This window comes from Triticum dicoccoides, chromosome 2A (assembly GCF_002162155.2).
Source record: "Triticum dicoccoides isolate Atlit2015 ecotype Zavitan chromosome 2A, WEW_v2.0, whole genome shotgun sequence".
Classification (NCBI taxonomy): domain Eukaryota; kingdom Viridiplantae; phylum Streptophyta; class Magnoliopsida; order Poales; family Poaceae; genus Triticum; species Triticum dicoccoides.
The window spans coordinates 231560963-231581276 of record NC_041382.1 but is presented as its reverse complement, the minus strand read 5'-3'; positions in this window follow the sequence as shown (position 1 = coordinate 231581276).

The window sequence follows — 20314 nt, the reverse complement described above, 5'->3', positions numbered from 1 at the left end:
GTGGGCCTAATGGTGGAAGAGAGGAGGCAGGCCAAGGTGTGGCGCGTGCCCCCCTAGCCCAAACCAAATTGGAGTAGGGATAGGGGGCCCGCCCCCTTTCCTTCTCTTCTTACTCTCCTTCCTTCTTCTCCTACTAGGACTAGGAAAGGGGGGAACCTACTCCTACTAGGAGTATGATTCCCCCCTTGTGGTCGGCCCTCCTCCTCCTCCCCTCCTTTATATACGGGGGAGGTGGCACCCCATAGACACACAAGTTGATCTTTAGCCGTGTGCGGTGCCCCCCTCCATAGTTTTACACCTCGGTCATATTGTCGTAGTGCTTAGGTGAATCCCTGCGTCGGTAACTTCATCATCACTGTCAACACACCGTCGTGCTGATGGAACTCACCCTCGGCATCAGCTGGATCAAGAGTATGAGGGATGTCACCGAGCTAAATGTGTGCATATCGTGGAGGTGTCGTGCGTTCGGTACTTGATCAGTTGGATCGCGAAGACGTTTGACTACATCAACCATGTTACTAAACGCTTCCGCTTTCGGTCTACGAGGGTACGTAGACACACTCTCCCCTCTCGTTGCTATGCATCTCATAGATAGATGTTGCGTGATTGTAGGATTTTTTTTGAAATACTACGTTCCCCAACAGTGGCATCCGAGTCAGGTCTATGTGTAGATGTTATATGCACGAGTAGAACACAAACAGTTGTGGGCGATAATAGTCATACTGCTTACCAGCATGTCATACTTTGATTCGGCGGTATTGCTGGATGAAGCGGTCCAGACCGACATTACATGACCGCGTTCATGAGACTGGTTCTACCAACGTGCTTCGCACACAGGTGGCTAGTGGGTGTTGTTTCTCCAACTTTAGTTGAATCGAGTGTGATTATGCCCGGTCCTTGTTGAAGGTTAAAATAGCACACTTGATGAAAAATCGTTGTGGTTTTTGATGCGTAGGTAAGAACGGTTCTTGCTAAGCCCGTAGCAGCCACATAAAACTTGCAACAACAAAGTAGAGGACATCTAACTTGTTTTTGCAGGGCATGCTGTGATGTGATATGGTCAATACATGATTATATAAATTGTTGTATGAGATGATCATGTTTTGTAACAAAGTTATCGGCAACTGGCAGGAGCCATATGGTTGTCGCTTTATTGTATGAAATGTAACCGCCATGTAATTGCTTTACTTTATCACTATGCGACAGCGATAGTCGTGGAAGCAATAGTTGGCGAGACGACAACTATGCTATGATGGAGATCGAGGTGTCAAGCCGGTGACGATGGTGATCATGACGGTGCCTGATGATGGCCATATCATATCACTTATATTGATTGCATGTGATTTTTATCCTTTATGCATCTTATTTTTCTTAGTACGGCGGTAGCATTATAGGATGATCTCTCACTAAATTTCAAGGTATAAGTGTTCTCCCTGAGTATATATGCGCTGTTGCTACAGTTCGTCGTGCCGATACACCACGTGATGATCGGGTGTGATAAGCTCTACATTCACATTCAACAGGTGCTAGCCAGTTTGGCACAAGCAGAATACTCGGGTTAAACTTGACGAGCCTAGCATATGCAGATATGGCCTTGGAACACTGAGACCGAAAGGTCGAGCGTGAATCATATAGTATATATGATCAACATAGTGATGTTCACCATTGAAAACTTCTCCATCTCACGTGATGATTGGACATGGTATAGTTGATATGGATCCCGTGATCATTTAGATGATTAGAGGGATGTCTATCTAAGTGGGAGTTCTTAAGTAATATGATTAATTGAACTTTAATTTATCATGAACTTAGTACCTGATAGTATTTTGCATGTCTATGTTGTTGTAGATAATTGGCTCTGCTACTGTTCCTTTGAATTTTAATGCGTTCCTAAAGAAAGCTAAGTTCAAAGATGATGGTAGCAACTACATGGATTGGGTCCATAACTTGAGGATTATCCTCATTGCTGCACAGAAGAATTACGTCCTGAAAGCACCGCTAGGTGCAAAGCCCGTTGCAGGAGCAACACCAGATGTTATGAACGTTTGATAGAGCAAAGCTAATGACTACTCGATAGTTCAGTGTGCCATGCTTTACGGCTTAGAATCGGGACTTCAATGATGTTTTGAACGTCATGGAGAATATGAGATGTTCCAGGAGTTGAAGTTAATATTTCAAGCAAATGCCCGAATTGAGAGATATGAAGTCTCCAATAAGTTCTATAGCTACAAGATGGAGGAGAATAGTTCTGTCAATGAACATATACTCCGAATGTCTGGGTACCACAACCACTTGACTCAACTGGGAGTTAATCTTCCTGATGATAGTGTCATTGATAGAGTTCTTCAATCACTGCCACCAAGCTACAAAAGCTTCGTGATGAACTATAATATGCAAGGGATGGATAAGACAATTCCCGAGCTCTTCGCAATGCTAAAAGCTGGGGAGGTAGAAATCAAGAAGGAGCATCAAGTGTTGATGGTTAACAAGACCACTAGTAGAAAAAGGGCAAAGGGAAGAAGGGGAACTTCAAGAAGAACGACAAGCAAGTTGTTGCTCAAGTGAAGAAGCCCAAGTCTGGACCTAAGCCTGAGACTGAGTGCTTCTACTGCAAAGGGACTGGTCACTGGAAGCGGAACTGCTCCAAGTATTTGGCGGATAAGAAGGATGGCAAAGTGAAAGGTATATTTGATATACATGTTATTGATGTGTACCTTACTAATGCTCGCAGTAGCGCCTAGGTATTTGATACTGGTTTTGTTGCTAATATTTGCAACTCAAAACAGAGGCTAAGGATTAAGCGAAGATTGGCTAAGGGCGAGGTGACGATGCACGTGGGAAATGGTTCAAAGTCGATGTGATCACGGTCAGCACACTACCTCTACATCTACCTTTGGGATTAGTGTTAGACCTAAATAATTTTTATTTGGTGCCAGCGTTAAGCATGAACATTATATCTGGATCTTGTTTGATGCAAGACGGTTATTCATTTAAATCAGAGAATAATGGTTGTTCTATTTATATGAGTAATATCTTTTATGGTCATTCACCCTTGATGAGTGGTCTATTTTTATTGAATCTTGATAGTAGTGATACACATATTCATAGTATTGAAGCCAAAATATATAAGTTTAATAATGATAGTGCAACTTATTTGTGGCACTTCCATTTAGGTCATATTGGTGTAACGCGCATGAAGAAACTCCACGCCGATGGGCTTTTGGAATCACTTGATTATGATTCACTTGATGCTTGTGAACCATGCCTCATGGGAAAGATGACTAAGACTCCGTTCTCCGGAACAATGGAAAGAGCAACAGACTTATTGGAAATAATACATGCTGATGTATGCGGTCCGATGAGTGTTGATGCTCGTGGCGGGTATCGTTATTTTCTGACCTTCACACATGATTTGAGCAGATATGGGTATGTCTACTTGATGAAACATAAGTCTAAAACATTTGAAAAGTTCAAAGAATTTCAAAGTGAAGTAGAAAATCATCGTAACAAGAAAATTAACTTTCTATGATCTGATCATGGAGGTGAATATTTGAGTTATGAGTTTGGTCTTCATTTGAAACAATGCGAATAGTTTCGCAACTCACGCCACCTGGAACACCACAACGTAACGGTGTGTCCGAACATCGTAACCACACTTTATCAGATATGGTGCGATCTATGATGTCTCTTACTGATTTACCACTATCATTTTGGGGTTATGCTTTAGAGACGACTGCATTCACGGGCACCATCAAAATCCGTTGAGATGACACCATATGAACTGTGGTTTGGCAAGAAACCCAAGTTGTCGTTTCTTAAAGTTTGAGGCTGCGATGCTTATGTGAAAAAAGCTTCAACTTGATAAGCTCAAACCCAAATTGGAGAAATGTGTCTTCATAGGATACCCAAAGGAGACTGTTGGGTACACCTTCTATCACAGATCCAAAGGCAAGATATTTGTTGCTAAGAATGGATCCTCTCTAGAGAAGGAGTTTCTCTCGAAAGAAGTGAGTGGGAGGAAAGTAGAACTTGATGAGGTAACTGTACCTTCTCCCTTATTGGAAAGTAGTTCATCACAGAAATCAGTTCCAGTGAATCCTACACCAATTAGCGAGGAAGCTAATGATGATGATCATGAAACTTCTGATCAAGTTACTACCGAACCTCGTAGGCCAACCCGAGCAAGATCCGCACCAGAGTGGTACGGTAATCATGTTCTGGAGGTCATGTTACTTGACCATGACGAACCTACGAACTATGAGGAAGCGATGACGAACCCAGATTCCGCAAAATGGCTTGAGGCCATGAAATCTGAGATGGGATCCATGTGTGAGAACAAAGTGTGGACTTTGGTTGACTTGCCCGATGATTGGCAAGCCATAGAGAATAAATGGATCTTCAAGAAGAAGACTGACGCTGACGGTAATGTTACTGTCTACAAAGCTCGACTTGTTGCAAAAGGTTTTCGATAAGTTTAAGGAGTTGACTACAATGAGACCTTCTCACCGGTAGCGATGCTTAAGTCCGTCCGAATCATGTTAGAAATTGCCGCATTTTATGATTATGAAATTTGGCAAATGGATGCCAAAACTACATTCCTTAATGGATATCTTAAAGAAGAGTTGTATATGATGCAACCGGAAGGTTTTGTTGATCCAAAAGGTGCTAACAAAGTGTGCAAGCTCCAGCGATCCATTTATGGATTAGTGCAAGCATCTTGGAGTTGGAATATACTCTTTGATAGTGTGATCAAAGCATATGGTTTTATACAGACTTTTGGAGAAGTGTGTATTTACAAGAAAGTGAGTGGGAGCTCTGTAGCATTTCTGGTATTATATGTGGATGACATATTGTTGACCGAAAATGATACTGAATTTCTAAATAGCATAAAAGGATGCTTGAATAGGAATTTTTCAATGAAAGATCTCGGTGAAGATGCTTATATATTGGGCATCAAGATCTATAGAGATAGATCAAGACGCTTAATTGGACTTTCACAAAGCACATACCTTGATAAAGTTTTGAAGAAGTTCAAAATGGATCAAGCAAAGAAAGGGTTCTTGCCTGTGTTACAAGGTGTGAAGTTGAGTCAGACTCAATGCTCGACCACTGCAGAAGATAGAGAGAAAATGAAAGTAATTCCCTATGCCCCAGCCATAGGTTCTATCATGTATGCAATGATGTGTACCAGACCTGATGTGTGCCTTGCTATTAGTTTAGCAGGGAGGTACCAAAGTAATCCAGGAGTGGATCACTGGACATCGGTCAAGAACATCCTGAAATACCTGAAAAGGACTAAGGATATATTTCTCATTTATGGAGGTGACAAAGAGCTCGTCGTAAACGGTTACGTCGATGCAAGCTTTGACACTGATCTGAATGACTCTAAGTCACAAACCGGATACGTATTTTTATTGAATGGTGGACCTGTCAGTTGGTGCAGTTCTAAGCAGAGCGTCGTGACGGGATCTACATGTGAAGCAGAATACATAGCTGCTCCAGAAGCAACAAATGAAGGAGTCTGGATGAAGGAGTTCATATCCGATCTAGGTGTAATACCTAGTGCATTGGGTCCAATGAAAATCTTTTGTGACAATACTGATGCAATTGCCTTGCCAAAGGAATCCATATTTCACAAGAGAACAAAGCACATCAAAAGATGCTTCAATTCCATCCACGATCAAGTCAAGGAGGGAGACATAGAGATTTGCAAGATACATACGGATCTGAATGTTGTAGACCCATTGACTAAGCCTCTCTCGAGAGCAAAACATGATCACCACCAAGACTCCATGGGTGTTAGAATCATTACTGTGTAATCTAGATTATTGACTCTAGTGCAAGTGGGAGACTGAAGGAAATATGCCCTAGAGGCAATAATAAAGTTGTTATTTATATTTCCTTATATCATGATAAATGTTTTATTATTCATGCTAGAATTGTATTAACCGCAAAACTTAGTACATGTGTGAATACATAGACAAACAGAGTGTCCCTAGTATGCCTCTACTTGACTAGCTCGTTAATCAAAGATGGTTAAGTTTCCTAGCCATGGACATGTGTTGCCATTTGATGAATGGGATCACAACATTAGAGAATGATGTGATGGACTAGACCCATCCGTTAGCTTAGCACTATGATCTATTAGTTTATTGATATTGCTTTCTTCATGACTTATACATGTTCCTATGACTATGAGATTATGCAACTCCCGAATACCGGAGGAACACTTAGTGTGCTATCAAACATCACAACGTAAATGGGTGATTATAAAGATGCTCTATAGGTGTCTCCGATGGTGTTTGTTGAGTTGGCATAGATCAAGATTAGGATATGTCACTCCGATTGTCGGAGAGGTATCTTTGGGCCCTCTCGGTAATGCACATCACTAAAAGCCTTGAAAGCAATGTGACTAATGAGTTATTTGTGGGATGGTGCATTACGAAACGAGTAAAGAGACTTTCCGGTGATGAGATTGAACTAGGTATGATGATACCAATGATCGAATCTCAGGCAAGTAACATACCGATGACAAAGGGAACAACCTATGTTGTTGTGCGGTTTGACCGATAAAGATCTTTGTAGAATATGTAGGAACCCATATGAGCATCCAAGTTCTGCTATTGGTTATTGACCGGAGATGTGTCTCGGTCATGTTACTTGGATGAATCTAAATCTATGAGATTGCAAATCACTCACATCTTGAGCAATCTCTACATCACCAAGTCTCTACAATATGGTGGTTGATGACAAGGAAGCATGAATGCTTTCAACATATCCTTTGACAATTTCTTAATATCAAATTTCATTTGGTATCAAATTTCATGATTGTCATTTTGGATACACAAGTGCTTTTCCTTGCAAGACTAACCCATGTAGGTAGATGAACTCAAACTACAAGTGGTGATCCCAAACTCATTGATGAGCTACATCAACCTTGAGCATCCCACACAAGTTCAACTACATGATCAAGATCAACACCACCACCCAAGGTATGGTATTCCAACTTAGAGAAGCTTTACCCCGAGACATGGGTCAAAGCAGCTCAACAAGATGTGAATACATCAAAATGCTTAAACGAAAAATGGTAACCCCATTTTGAGCTTAAACGATGAGTATGACCTACGATCAAGTGTTCTCATTTGACTCCTCAGTCAATATACTCTAACATAGGTGACTTTGTCGCCGACCAATTCTAGATGAAGTTCTCTAGTGTTTCTCTGTGTCTCTTGCATATTTGTTCCCCTTCTTTAATAAAAAAACTTCATCTAGATTTCTTTTATTTTCTCTGTTATATTCTGCATTCCTTGCATCTAATTCATTGCAAATCCTTCAGTTAATTCCTTGCAAATCTTTGTGAGATCTTATTTGCCTAGTGAGCTGAGGTGACAAATGTTCTCTCTGTGTTGAACTCGGACACACCGGATTGCCACTTTATGTCAAACTGAACCATTTCAGTGCCACCGAAGAAAACAACTCGGTGTAATCGGTTTCGACACTGAGAAGACAATTTGCCATTTGCATCCTGCATATTTGTTCCAGCTACACTCAATGATTCTTGTCCTCTACCTACATCACATTACATATGTTGCTTTGTCATGTGACTCAAGGACCAAACCTATTCGACTCACACTCCAGAAGATCCCTTCTTGGAAATTGATGTCAAAGGGAGAAAGAGAGATCACATCAAAGCTTAATCACATAAAAGGGGGAGAATGCTTAATCACATCAAAGAGAGAAAGATCCCAGATGCTTGGTATTCAAGAGGAGAGAAGTCACATGTCTTTAAGAGGGGAAAGACATGTTAGTTTGTGTTATGATTATTGTGCTCTGATTTTCTTTTCCCTATCTTGTACCATTATCCATATCAGATTCAGGTGGAGAAAGACATCTAAGGGAAGGAAATCTCTGAATTCATTGCATATATTTACCTTCGGGGACATGTCTATATACAATATAGTACCTAGTACTCACTCTCTACATGTCATCCCAATCTTGGTACTCTTGTGGTTTGCTGTTCTTGCTCTGTTTAGTAGATGTTTCTGTGTTATCTAACCTTGTTTACTCAGGTTCATCTCTTCCATAGCCAGTTCAAGACCACAAGGTAAGTATATGCATCACACTCATGTCCATGATGATCTCTTGCTGATGTACATATTGTTTGCAAGAAGGACTCATGAACATGAAGGTACAATTCCTATATTCACATCATTTGCTCTGATGCATATAGCCAAGATACATGTAACACATTGCTTGCTCTGTCATGCTTATGCAGTCACATGCTCTTATATTCCATATTTACATGATTACATACATGTATGGGGGAGCTTATGTGTGTTACATGTCCTTCCAAAGCTTCACTTGCTATTCTTTATATCTTTATCTAAAGCTTTGATGTATGTTGTCATCAATTACCAAAAAGGGGGAGATTGAAAGCACAAGTGCTCCCTGGGTGATTTTGGTAATTAATGTCAACATATCTCTTGTTGGACTAATACTTTCGTCTATTAAATTTCAGATGAGTTCAACAGTGGAGTGGCGTGGACAAGAGGATGTGGAACCCCTGCAAGATGCTAAGGACAAAGTATTGGCAAAATCTCTAAAGCTCAAGACTCTACATTTTCATTTTAGTGATCCAAGATCACATTGAGTCCATAGGAAAAGCCAATACTATTAAAAGGGGATGAGGTGTTGCTTAATGGCTTGCTTGCTCAAAGGGCTTAGTGATATGCTCCAAAGCCCTCAGCCACTTTCTCATTTCTACATATGTCCCAAACCAAAAGTCAAACTCGGCCCCACCGATTTCATCTATCTGGCTGTCAGGACCCCGACTCAATGCCACATCGATATAGCATGTAACACCTCATATCACTTTGCGGCCTCACGCACGGTATTCCCACGGGTGTCGCCCTACCTTTACCCGGGACCGTTTGCGCCTTTTGGCACACGTATATGACAGTGTCGCTAGCATCTATATGATAAGGAGCCCAGGCTAACATGGCTAGTCGTAAACCCAAAGTGGCACAAACTTACAGGGACAGGCATCCATGACCCAGCATCGAACGTGTCGGTCATCAGCGAGTGAATCCAGGCTGTAGCACTAGGCTAGCAGGACTCCGGTGAACCGGGCTGTAGCGGGCTAACAGGACTCCGGTATTCATCGCATGACATTTCCCCGAAGGGACAGACACAGGAACGAAGAAGGACACATGCCGGCCAGCCTAAGTGTTCCGGAGCAGTAGCAAGCTACCATTGGAAACACTAGGAGACATTTCCCGGTAAGAGAGGCTACTGAGGATAAACAACTAGATAGTCAGATCCCACACATACCAAGCATTTCAATAACATACACACAATATGCTCGATATGTGCAAAATACAACATGACATCACGACATGACTCTACGACACAAGTAAATATTCAATAGGCTCCGAGGAGCGAGATATTACAAACATGGGTCTCATGACCCAACAATCAGAGCATACAAGTCAAAGCACAAGCGGAAGCTATCATGTCTGAGTACAGACATCTATAAATGAAAAAGGCTGAGAAGCCTGACTATCTACCAATCCTGCCGAGGCACAAGATCGTAGCTGAGGTAACAAGCTAAACGTCGAAGAGCACGCGGAATTACTAGTGAGACTGAAGTCTCTCTGCAAAAACATAAAATAGGCAAACGTGATTACAAATGTACCCAGCAAGACTTACATCAGAACTATCTACATATGCATCATTATCAACAAAGGGATGGTGGGGTTTAACTGCAGCAAGCCAGCTTTGACTCGGTGGCTATCCTGAACTACGACTGCAAGTAACTCTTTGAGGTGGCGCACACGAGTCCACATATTCACCATATCAATACACCACTATGGATCCGCTCCCGTCTCCCTACGAGAACGCCATCCATAGCACTCACGCTTATCTTGCGTATTTTAGAGTATCCACTTTCACTTGTCTATGAACTGATATAAGCAACCCAGAAGTCCTTTTCCGTGGACACGGCTATTCGAATAGATGATGTTAACCCTGCAGGGGTGTACTTCTTCACACACGCTCTCACCACTTACCGCCGTTTACACGACATGTACTCGGCAACCTTCAAGCGGAAGCCCAACGTGGGTGTTGGCCACGGCCTGCCTAAACACTCAAGTCCCTAGTCCAGGTTTATCGCCTATTCGGGTTCCATCCATGAGGAGATCCGGCCGGAGTTTCGCTCACAGCCCCAAACGATGTGTACAGGGTTCCGTGACACCAAACGGGCGCCCGGTTTACCCGGCCACGTGCCTACCGCATCACAGCCCACCCCTACGGTCAGCGCTGTGCATGGCCTCCAGCATACTACAAACACCAGAAACTACTTGCAACTCCTGGACAGAGGACAAGGGTGATTAAGAAGCCGAGAGGGTCCATTGGTTTCGGGCCCAATGCGTGGTAGTAGCTGAATCATGGATCACAAACACAGAACTCAGTTCCTGAGGACGGCTGCAATGAGACAACCCACCATGTACTCCTACATGGCCTCTCACCGCTACCTTTACCAAATCGTGTTCACACACTTAGCTCACACACAGTAGGACATGTTCACACACCTCTGATTCATCCTCGATGAATCAGACCTGACTCAACTCTAAGCAGTAGCAGGCATGACAAACAAGCATGAATGAGTAGGCACATCAGGGCTCAAACAACTCCTACTCATGCTAGTGGGTTTCATCTATTTACTGTGGCAATGACAGGTCATGCAAAGGATAAAGGGGGTTCAGCTACCGCAGCAAGTAACAGATGAATCGGTGTTGTCCTAATGCAGTAAAAGAGAGCAGGAGCGAGAGAGTAGGATTGTATCGGAATGAACAAGGGGGTTTTGCTTGCCTGGCACTTCTGAAGATAGCATTGAGTCTTCATCAGTGTCAACGATCACATCATCGGTATCACGTCTATCGAGAGGGGACAATACCGGCAACACAGAAGGGAACACAATCAATGCAATGCACAATATGATGCATGATCATGACATGGCAAAATGAATGTGTTTTGAGCTAATGCAACTAGCAACAGATTAAATGAAGTTGGTTTGAATACAAGATTCAAATTCAAACTCCATATGTGATTATTTAAATGCCATTTAATTGATTTGTGCTAAACAGCAGCTATAAGTTGTTCTAACATGCATGAAAATGGTACAGATGGATTCCTTGAATTTTTCTGATAATTTTTCATATATAAATTATTTAATTTGGAGCTACGGTTGAATTTCTATGATTTTTAGAAGTTTTTACAATTTCCTGGAATTTCCTGAATAATATAAATCCAGAAATGAATTATGGCGTCAGCACCACGTCACGGTGATGTCAGCAGGGTCAACTGGGCTGGCTCGGGTCAAACCTGACGTGTGGGGGCCACACGTCAGTGACACAGGACCTAATCCCGGTCAAACCCAGCGCTGACTGGGGTTTGACCAGGGGTGGGGCCCACAGTCAGTGGCCTAGGGGGTTGGTTAGTGCGTCATTAGTGGCTAATGACAGCGCCACGTCACTGGCCACCGGAGTTCGCCCGGCGGCGACCCGAAACGCGGCGGAAGTTCACCGGGGTTGCGCTACGGGCGGCGGCTGGACGCGCGAAGGCCACCAGAAGGTAGCCCGTACACGGCCGCACCTAGCTGGCTGCACGAGGGGCCGCGGGGTGGCCGGAGACGACGGCGGCGAGCACTTCCGCGGTGGCCGGAGTTCGGGCGCGAACGGTGGCGAAGCTATGGCGCACTAGAGGAGTAAACGAGGAGGGCTACGTGCTCCTGGGGGTTCACCGAGCACGGTGACGTGCTCAGGCGGGGGCTGCGATGGCCCTGGCCACGGCGGCGCCATGGCCGGCGGCGATGGGGTTTCGGTCTTGGTGGATAACCTAGCTACGGCGCGCGAACGACGAAACAGAGAGGGGGAAACGGATGGAGAGCTCACGTAGACCCTGTAGAGGTGGACGGCGAGCTTGAGGGAGGCCGGACGGGGACGAATTTGACGGCGGCGATCCGCGATGGCCGAGGAGGGGAACGGCGAAGCTGGCCCCATCCAGGGCTTCCGGCGCCTTCCGTCTTGGTGAGGAGGAAGAGGGAGGACCGGCGGAGCTTTGGGAGGCGTCGGGGAGGCGAGGCGGTGGTTGTGGCTGCGGCGAACGGCATCGGTGGCGACGGGTCCGTTCGGGCGAGTGAGGGAGAGAGGAAGCAGAGGAGGGGGGAGAGTGAGGGAGAGTGAGGGAGTTCCAGGGGGTGGCGTGGCACGCATGGAGGCGTCCGGGGTGTCGAGGTGGAGCGGCAAGCAGGAGGTGGCCGGGGCGTGCGCCGGCGTGCGTCGGCCACGCGCCTGTGCCTACTGGCGCGAGGAGGAAGGCGACAGGGGGGGAAGTGGAGATGGGATGGGCCGTGCTGCTGGGCCAGGTGGGCTACCAGGTGAGCGCCAGGTAGTGCTTCTCTCTCTTTCTATTTCTGTTTTCATTTATCTATTTTGTTCTGTGTTGTTTTAGTTTAGTAAAATACTAAACCATTTTATAAAATCCTGAAAATAGTTATGTGGCTAGAGTTAAAATATACCAAACCACATAAAATGTTCCAGTAATTATTGGACATATATTATTTATATATCAAATATATATCCAATGCAAATAGCTATTTATTTAATTCAAAGGCCCAAAATAATTAACTCTGAGATACCAAAAATATTGTTTTGAGTTTTACCTCTTTGCAATATTTTCAGAGACTAAGAGGAACATTTTCTTGGACTTCTTTGAGGAGATTTTAATGTTGATCATTTTTAGAAGGTTTCTGAGGCTTTGAAAATTCCTCAATTCAAATTTCATTTGAATTAAAACATGATGCTCACATGAGGTCTAGCCTAGTGCATAACAGGACCAGGGATGTGACAACTCACCCCCACTAAACAAAAATCTCGTCCCGAGATTCAAGCGTAGGGTAAGGTGAAGGGGAAACGCAACTAGTATAATCTTCACGATCCAGGGTGCACTTCATAAGAGCGTTGATTCGATCACCATCATTGTCTCGAAGTCTTTCTCTGAGAACTCCAATTAACATGACAACGAGAGGAAAGGAAAGACCCTAAAAGAATGGTTCTTCTCGAAGGTCGAACAACTCAGGATTAACTCACGGAATGAGACATAGCAACATCTCTCGAGCTGAGAGGCGAAGCACACATCCATAGGAATGGAGTGAAGCAGATGACGAGGTTTACCAGGTAGACTACAATTCCACACTTAAAAAGGTGGTAAACGATTGTCATCGTAGCGAGGAGTTGAGTTGCCATGATACCACGACGAAACATCCTGAAGGAGGGTGATTCGTAGATTATTTCCTTAGGTGGCAAAAAGAATTACCTTTGATTCAGAGATCATTGAAAACCTTTATACCAGCCTAAGGCAATTCTCAAGCGATCATTTGGAGGGGGTCAGTAGAATGGCATACTCGGATTGGATGATGTGGATTACCTTGTTGAAGACAACACAATGGATGAATTTGCTTATCACCGGAAATGGAGGAGATCCATGGTAGAATGACACATTGGCGGTGCAAGCTGGGAACAAAATGCAAATGCTGGGAATGATTCTGGTAACTGGGGGAAGAACCCAACAATAAAGAGTGAATTCACTGTTGGAGTGGTTATAGCATAACCGACGAGACTAGGAGCAATCCCGGTTAGTGCCGGCGATAATACCTAGCGCTTGTGCGTGCTCTCAAGAACTTGAGCAATTCCATAATCATCAAGGTTTTACCAACATCCGTGTCAAGGGTCCGGTAACACAACTTACTACCATGATGAATGGTGATGGAGGATGCAGATGCAAAGAAAGATAACACCTTCTCAAATTTCACCCTTGGCAGGGCCAAGGAAATAAAATCTGGATGATCGACCGAGAGACATTTAGCACTCCGCTTCTAATGTTCTCCTTGACGTGCTAGTGTATCCCATTCATAGATATGGTTTGATAACTAGAACATCAAGTAAAAGGTCGGACTTCGGGAACACAAAAATCCATAGGGGCAACTAGGAAGTAAACCCTACGAAATCCTTATGGGGAGGTGGCCAACTTCATCAATCAAGATATTATAATAACAGGTCTTCCGGCTGGGTGTGTTGGCCACGACATCCACTTTACCGGTTATCGCGCGACCAATATTATAATTCTTGGGAAATATTCCAACCATCATATCTGCCTGAGATTCAGATCTGGTTGGTGTCAGGATATTCCAGACTCATCGAGTCTAGGAAGAAAAACGGAAGTTTGCAACACAAATCGACGAGATGACGTTGCGGGATTCTCGGGAGATGAACTACGATGGCAAGCTCCAAAACATGAGCTGGTTCTGCTACAAACATGTGAACACGCTGTCCCAGACAAACATGACCACGTGGTAGTCTTATAATAAAACACTACCGAGTTCAGGTGGGGGAACCATCATTAATGACATCGAAGTCTCCACGCGTGGAAGTCCAAAGAGTTCACCTTGGACAGACTCCTTTATCTTTGAACAACTCAATCAGTGGCTTGGTGTGCTAGGGCATACATATAGAATGGAGGTTGCAAATCTCCAGACCACAGAATACTTCGCACGTATGCATGACTGACTTGGGATGATTCCAGAGGAAGCAAAACCAACTTTCTCAAATTCACGGCGGCAACTTGCATCAAATGCACATGAACTAGAGGAAGTCACTCCTTTCATCAAACAAATACTTCATGAGTTAGCATGAAGAAATGCTTTCAAAAGTTTCCAACACTAGCTTAATGTTCAACAAAATCATGGAGGAGATAAGGATGTTGTCAATGGGCTCAACAACAATTCTTCGGGTTTCCCTTTAAAAGGAATTCCATAGTTAAGTGAACAAGTGATAGCATAGGTCAGATCCAAAAGATATAATGGTGTATACTCGAGGGATCAACCACGAGTAAGACAACATTACGAATATCGTTGGTTCTGGTCTGATTGGATGATAGCCCATACTCCAATCAAAGGTTGGATAAAATGATAGGTCCATTAACTGATCACGAGGTTCAGTCGATGAAAATATCAACTTTCTTCAACACACATACAAGACATCCCTTATAATGAACTATATCGGACAAGCTTCTATCTTCCAACTCTCCAAGTTGATGCATAGCCTAACCAACTAGCTCAGGGGTATCCAACACGGATTCTTGGAGAAAGGGTGGTTTACAGGAATAAACCAACTTGATCACGAACTCAACATAGCGGTCAGGTGACAACCTGGTAATACTTCTGAGAAGATATTCAGAAATCATGAACCACCGGTATGTTACTAAGCTCGAGAACAATCTCGCTTTTGAGGGCAAGACGATATGATCAAATGAGTGAGGACTTGACAAGATCCTAACTCATCAATCGAAGGGTGCACCGAAATAAGGACTAGGTAGCACGATCAGTCTTAGAAGGATGATTCGAAAACCAACATACTAAGAATGAAATTATTATCCTTTAACTACCAAGCAACGAGGTTGCTGGGAGTATTGATTTCACACAGCACAATTCATTTGTCGGTATTCCGGTTGCATCAACACGAGGGCCGAGGAATGACTAATGATGGTGAGAAGTATCACTGTACCAAGAGTTCATAGGATGGTGTGCAATTCCTATAACAATCTCGATATAGAATAAGGTAATACTCCAAGGTAGAACAGAACCAAAAGCTGGATTGGCATTTGATCTGCGGAATACAACTACTTTGACCCAATCCTAGATATGGATGAGGTACTGGAGTTTGTTTCTCCTAGTCATTCCGCGATAGAATGGCTTGACGGACCACAAAAGTAGTAGGCATCGATAAACGAACGCACGCATACTCTTGACTATCAATTGATAGACGAGGGTCAGAATGCAACTAAAGAGAACATCTCAAAGGAACATATAATTTTTCTGAGTTGTGGATGCATAGATTAGTATGTCGAACCAAGTTCAACATATTTCTTCCGGATAACCCATGCAGAAAGGTAGAACTGGCAGAGTCACGATTTATGAATGGAGAACTCCTCAAGAGTACTCTAATTGTGATTTTTTTTGATCCAATAAACATCTGCCATAAGTAGTTCATGGTATTTGGAAGAAGAAGATACCACGGACTTCAAGGACTATCGCAAAGGTTACTAATATCCTAAAGGCACTAGCAATTACTATCAACATGAAGTAGGTAGAGTGAATCTCGGGTTCAGAACCCAGGAGTAGAATACCTACTACTAAGTAGCATCACGGGATGCTTTCGAGAATGATGGCCAGAATCATCACACTGGAAACACAAATCATGGCTAAACTACTAGATGATCCCCTGAGACACCTAGGGTCATAATAATAACTCCAACATAAAGGTTGAGGCAGTAGAGTACCTCAGCTCAACAATTTGTGTGATTAACCTGGCCTAACAGACATTGAAACCGGAGAAAAAGGATTTTGCAAATGCATCAGACTCTTTAGAAACCTGGGATGACTCGGACAGCATAACGGCTGTAAATGCTCAGAAAAGATTTGAGACATTCACAAAAATGGTGGCATAACCACTCAGAAGCACAATATCAAGGTCTCGAGATCAACAATTAACATACGGAAGTAGTAGAAACTGAACTCAAGCTTAAATCCAACAATCTTATAAGTCCACTGATTAGTAACACGTGATCCTAATAGAAAGAAGGGATAGCCTAGTTCTTAATCCCCGTAGAAGAGAAGATGATGACTCAGATCAGAAGGCCATGAGGTATAAGGAGTAAAAAGAGCCTTACGTTCCATCCCACAATCAATTCCCTTATATAACTAAGAATTTCTAGACTCAACTTCGACCAGTTTGGCTTGGTAATCCTACAGGCAGTCAAGCTCTGATACCAACGCTGTCAGGACCCCGACTCAATGCCACATCGATCTAGCATGTAACACCTCATATCACTTTGCGGCCTCACGCACGGTATTCCCACGGGTGTCGCCCTACCTTTACCCGGGACCGTTTGCGCCTTTTGGCACACGTATATGACAGTGTCGCTAGCATCTATATGATAAGGAGCCCGGGCTGACATGGCTAGTCGTAAACCCAAAGTGGCACAAACTTACAGGGACAGGCATCCATGACCCAGCATCGAACGTGTCGGTCATCAGCGAGTGAATCCAGGCTGTAGCACTAGGCTAGCAGGACTCCGGTGAACCGGGCTGTAGCGGGCTAACAGGACTCCGGTATTCATCGCGTGACATTTCCCCGAAGGGACAGACACAGGAACGAAGAAGGACACATGCCGGCTAGCCTAAGTGTTCCGGAGCAGTAGCAAGCTACCATTGGAAACACTAGGAGACATTTCCCGGTAAGAGAGGCTACTGAGGATAAACAACTAGATAGTCAGATCCCACACATACCAAGCATTTCAATAACATACACACAATATGCTTGATATGTGCAAAATACAACATGGCATCACGACATGACTCTACGACACAAGTAAATATTCAATAGGCTCCGAGGAGCGAGATATTACAAACATGGGTCTCATGACCCAACAATCAGAGCATACAAGTCAAAGCACAAGCGGAAGCTATCATGTCTGAGTACAGACATCTATAAATGAAAAAGGCTAAGAAGCCTGACTATCTACCAATCCTGCCGAGGCACAAGATCGTAGCTGAGGTAACAAGCTAAACGTCGAAGAGCACGCGGAATTACTAGTGAGACTGAAGTCTCTCTGCAAAAACATAAAATAGGCAAACGTGAGTACAAATGTACCCAGCAAGACTTACATCAGAACTATCTACATATGCATCATTATCAACAAAGGGATGGTGGGGTTTAACTGCAGCAAGCCAGCTTTGACTCGGTGGCTATCCTGAACTACGACTGCAAGTAACTCTTTGAGGTGGCACACACGAGTCCACATATTCACCATATCAATACACCACTATGGATCCGCTCCCGTCTCCCTACGAGAACGCCATCCATAGCACTCACGCTTATCTTGCGTATTTTAGAGTATCCACTTTCACTTGCCTATGAACTGATATAAGCAACCCAGAAGTCCTTTTCCGTGGACACGGCTATTCGAATAGATGATGTTAACCCTGCAGGGGTGTACTTCTTCACACACGCTCTCACCACTTACCGCCGTTTACACGACATGTACTCGGCAACCTTCAAGCGGAAGCCCAATGTGGGTGTTGGCCACGGCCTGCCTAAACACTCAAGTCCCTAGTCTAGGTTTATCGCCTATTCGGGTTCCATCCATGAGGAGATCCGGCCGGAGTTTCGCTCACAGCCCCAAACGATGTGTACAGGGTTCCATGACACCAAACGGGCGCCCGGTTTACCCGGCCACGTGCCTACCGCATCACAGCCCACCCCTACGGTCAGCGCTGCGCACGGCCTCCAGCATACTACAAACACCAGAAACTACTTGCAACTCCTGGACAGAGGACAAGGGTGATTAAGAAGCCGAGAGGGTCCATTGGTTTCGGGCCAAATGCGTGGTAGTAGCTGAATCATGGATCACAAACACAGAACTCAGTTCCTGAGGACGGCTGCAATGAGACAACCCACCATGTACTCCTACATGGCCTCTCACTGCTACCTTTACCAAATCGTGTTCACACACTTAGCTCACACACAGTAGGACATGTTCACACACCTCTGATTCATCCTCGATGAATCAGACCTGACTCAACTCTAAGCAGTAGCAGGCATGACAAACAAGCATGAATGAGTAGGCACATCAGGGCTCAAACAACTCCTACTCATGCTAGTGGGTTTCATCTATTTACTGTGGCAATGACAGGTCATGCAAAGGATAAAGGGGGTTCAGCTACCGCAGCAAGTAACAGATGAATCGGTGTTGTCCTAATGCAGTAAAAGAGAGCAGAAGCGAGAGAGTAGGATTGTATCAGAATGAACAAGGGGGTTTTGCTTGCCTGGCACTTCTGAAGATAGCATTGAGTCTTCATCAGTGTCAACGATCACATCATCGGTATCACGTCTATCGAGAGGGGACAATACCGGCAACACAGAAGGGAACACAATCAATGCAATGCACAATATGATGCATGATCATGACATGGCAAAATGAATGTGTTTTGAGCTAATGCAACTAGCAACAGATTAAATGAAGTTGGTTTGAATACAAGATTCAAATTCAAACTCCATATGTGATTATTTAAATGCCATTTAATTGATTTGTGCTAAACAGCAGCTATAAGTTGTTCTAACATGCATGAAAATGGTACAGATGGATTCCTTGAATTTTTCTGATAATTTTTCATATATAAATTATTTAATTTGGAGCTACGGTTGAATTTCTATGATTTTTAGAAGTTTTTACAATTTCCTGGAATTTCCTGAATAATATAAATCCAGAAATGAATTATGGCGTCAGCACCACGTCACGGTGACGTCAGCAGGGTCAACTGGGCTGGCTCGGGTCAAACCTGACGTGTGGGGGCCACACGTCAGTGACACAGGACCTAATCCCGGTCAAACCCAGCGCTGACTGGGGTTTGACCAGGGGTGGGGCCCACAGTCAGTGGCCTAGGGGGTTGGTTAGTGTGTCATTAGTGGCTAATGACAGCGCCACGTCACTGGCCACCGGAGTTCGCCCGGCGGCGACCCGAAACGCGGCGGAAGTTCACCGGGGTTGCGCTACGGGCGGCGGCTGGACGCGCGAAGGCCACCAGAAGGTAGCCCGTACACGGCCGCACCTAGCTGGCTGCACGAGGGGCCGCGGGGTGGCCGGAGACGACGGCGGCGAGCACTTCCGCGGTGGCCGGAGTTCGGGCGCGAACGGTGGCGAAGCTACGGCGCACTAGAGGAGTAAACGAGGAGGGCTACGTGCTCCTGGGGGTTCACCGAGCACGGTGACGTGCTCAGGCGGGGGCTGCGGTGGCCCTGGCCACGCGGCGCCATGGCCGGCGGCGATGGGGTTTCGGTCTTGGTGGATAACCTAGCTACGGCGCGCGAACGACGAAACAGAGAGGGGGAAACAGACGGAGAGCTCACGTAGACCCTGTAGAGGTGGACGGCGAGCTTGAGGGAGGTCGGACGGGGACGAATTTGACGGCGGCGATCCGCGGTGGCCGAGGAGGGGAACGGCAAAGCTGGCCCCATCCAGGGCTTCCGGCGCCTTCCGTCTTGGTGAGGAGGAAGAGGGAGGACCGGCGGAGCTTTGGGAGGCGTCGGGGAGGCGAGGCGGTGGTTGTGGCCGCGGCGAACGGCGTCGGTGGCGACGGGTCCGTTCGGGCGAGTGAGGGAGAGAGGAAGCAGAGGAGGGGGGGAGAGTGAGGGAGAGT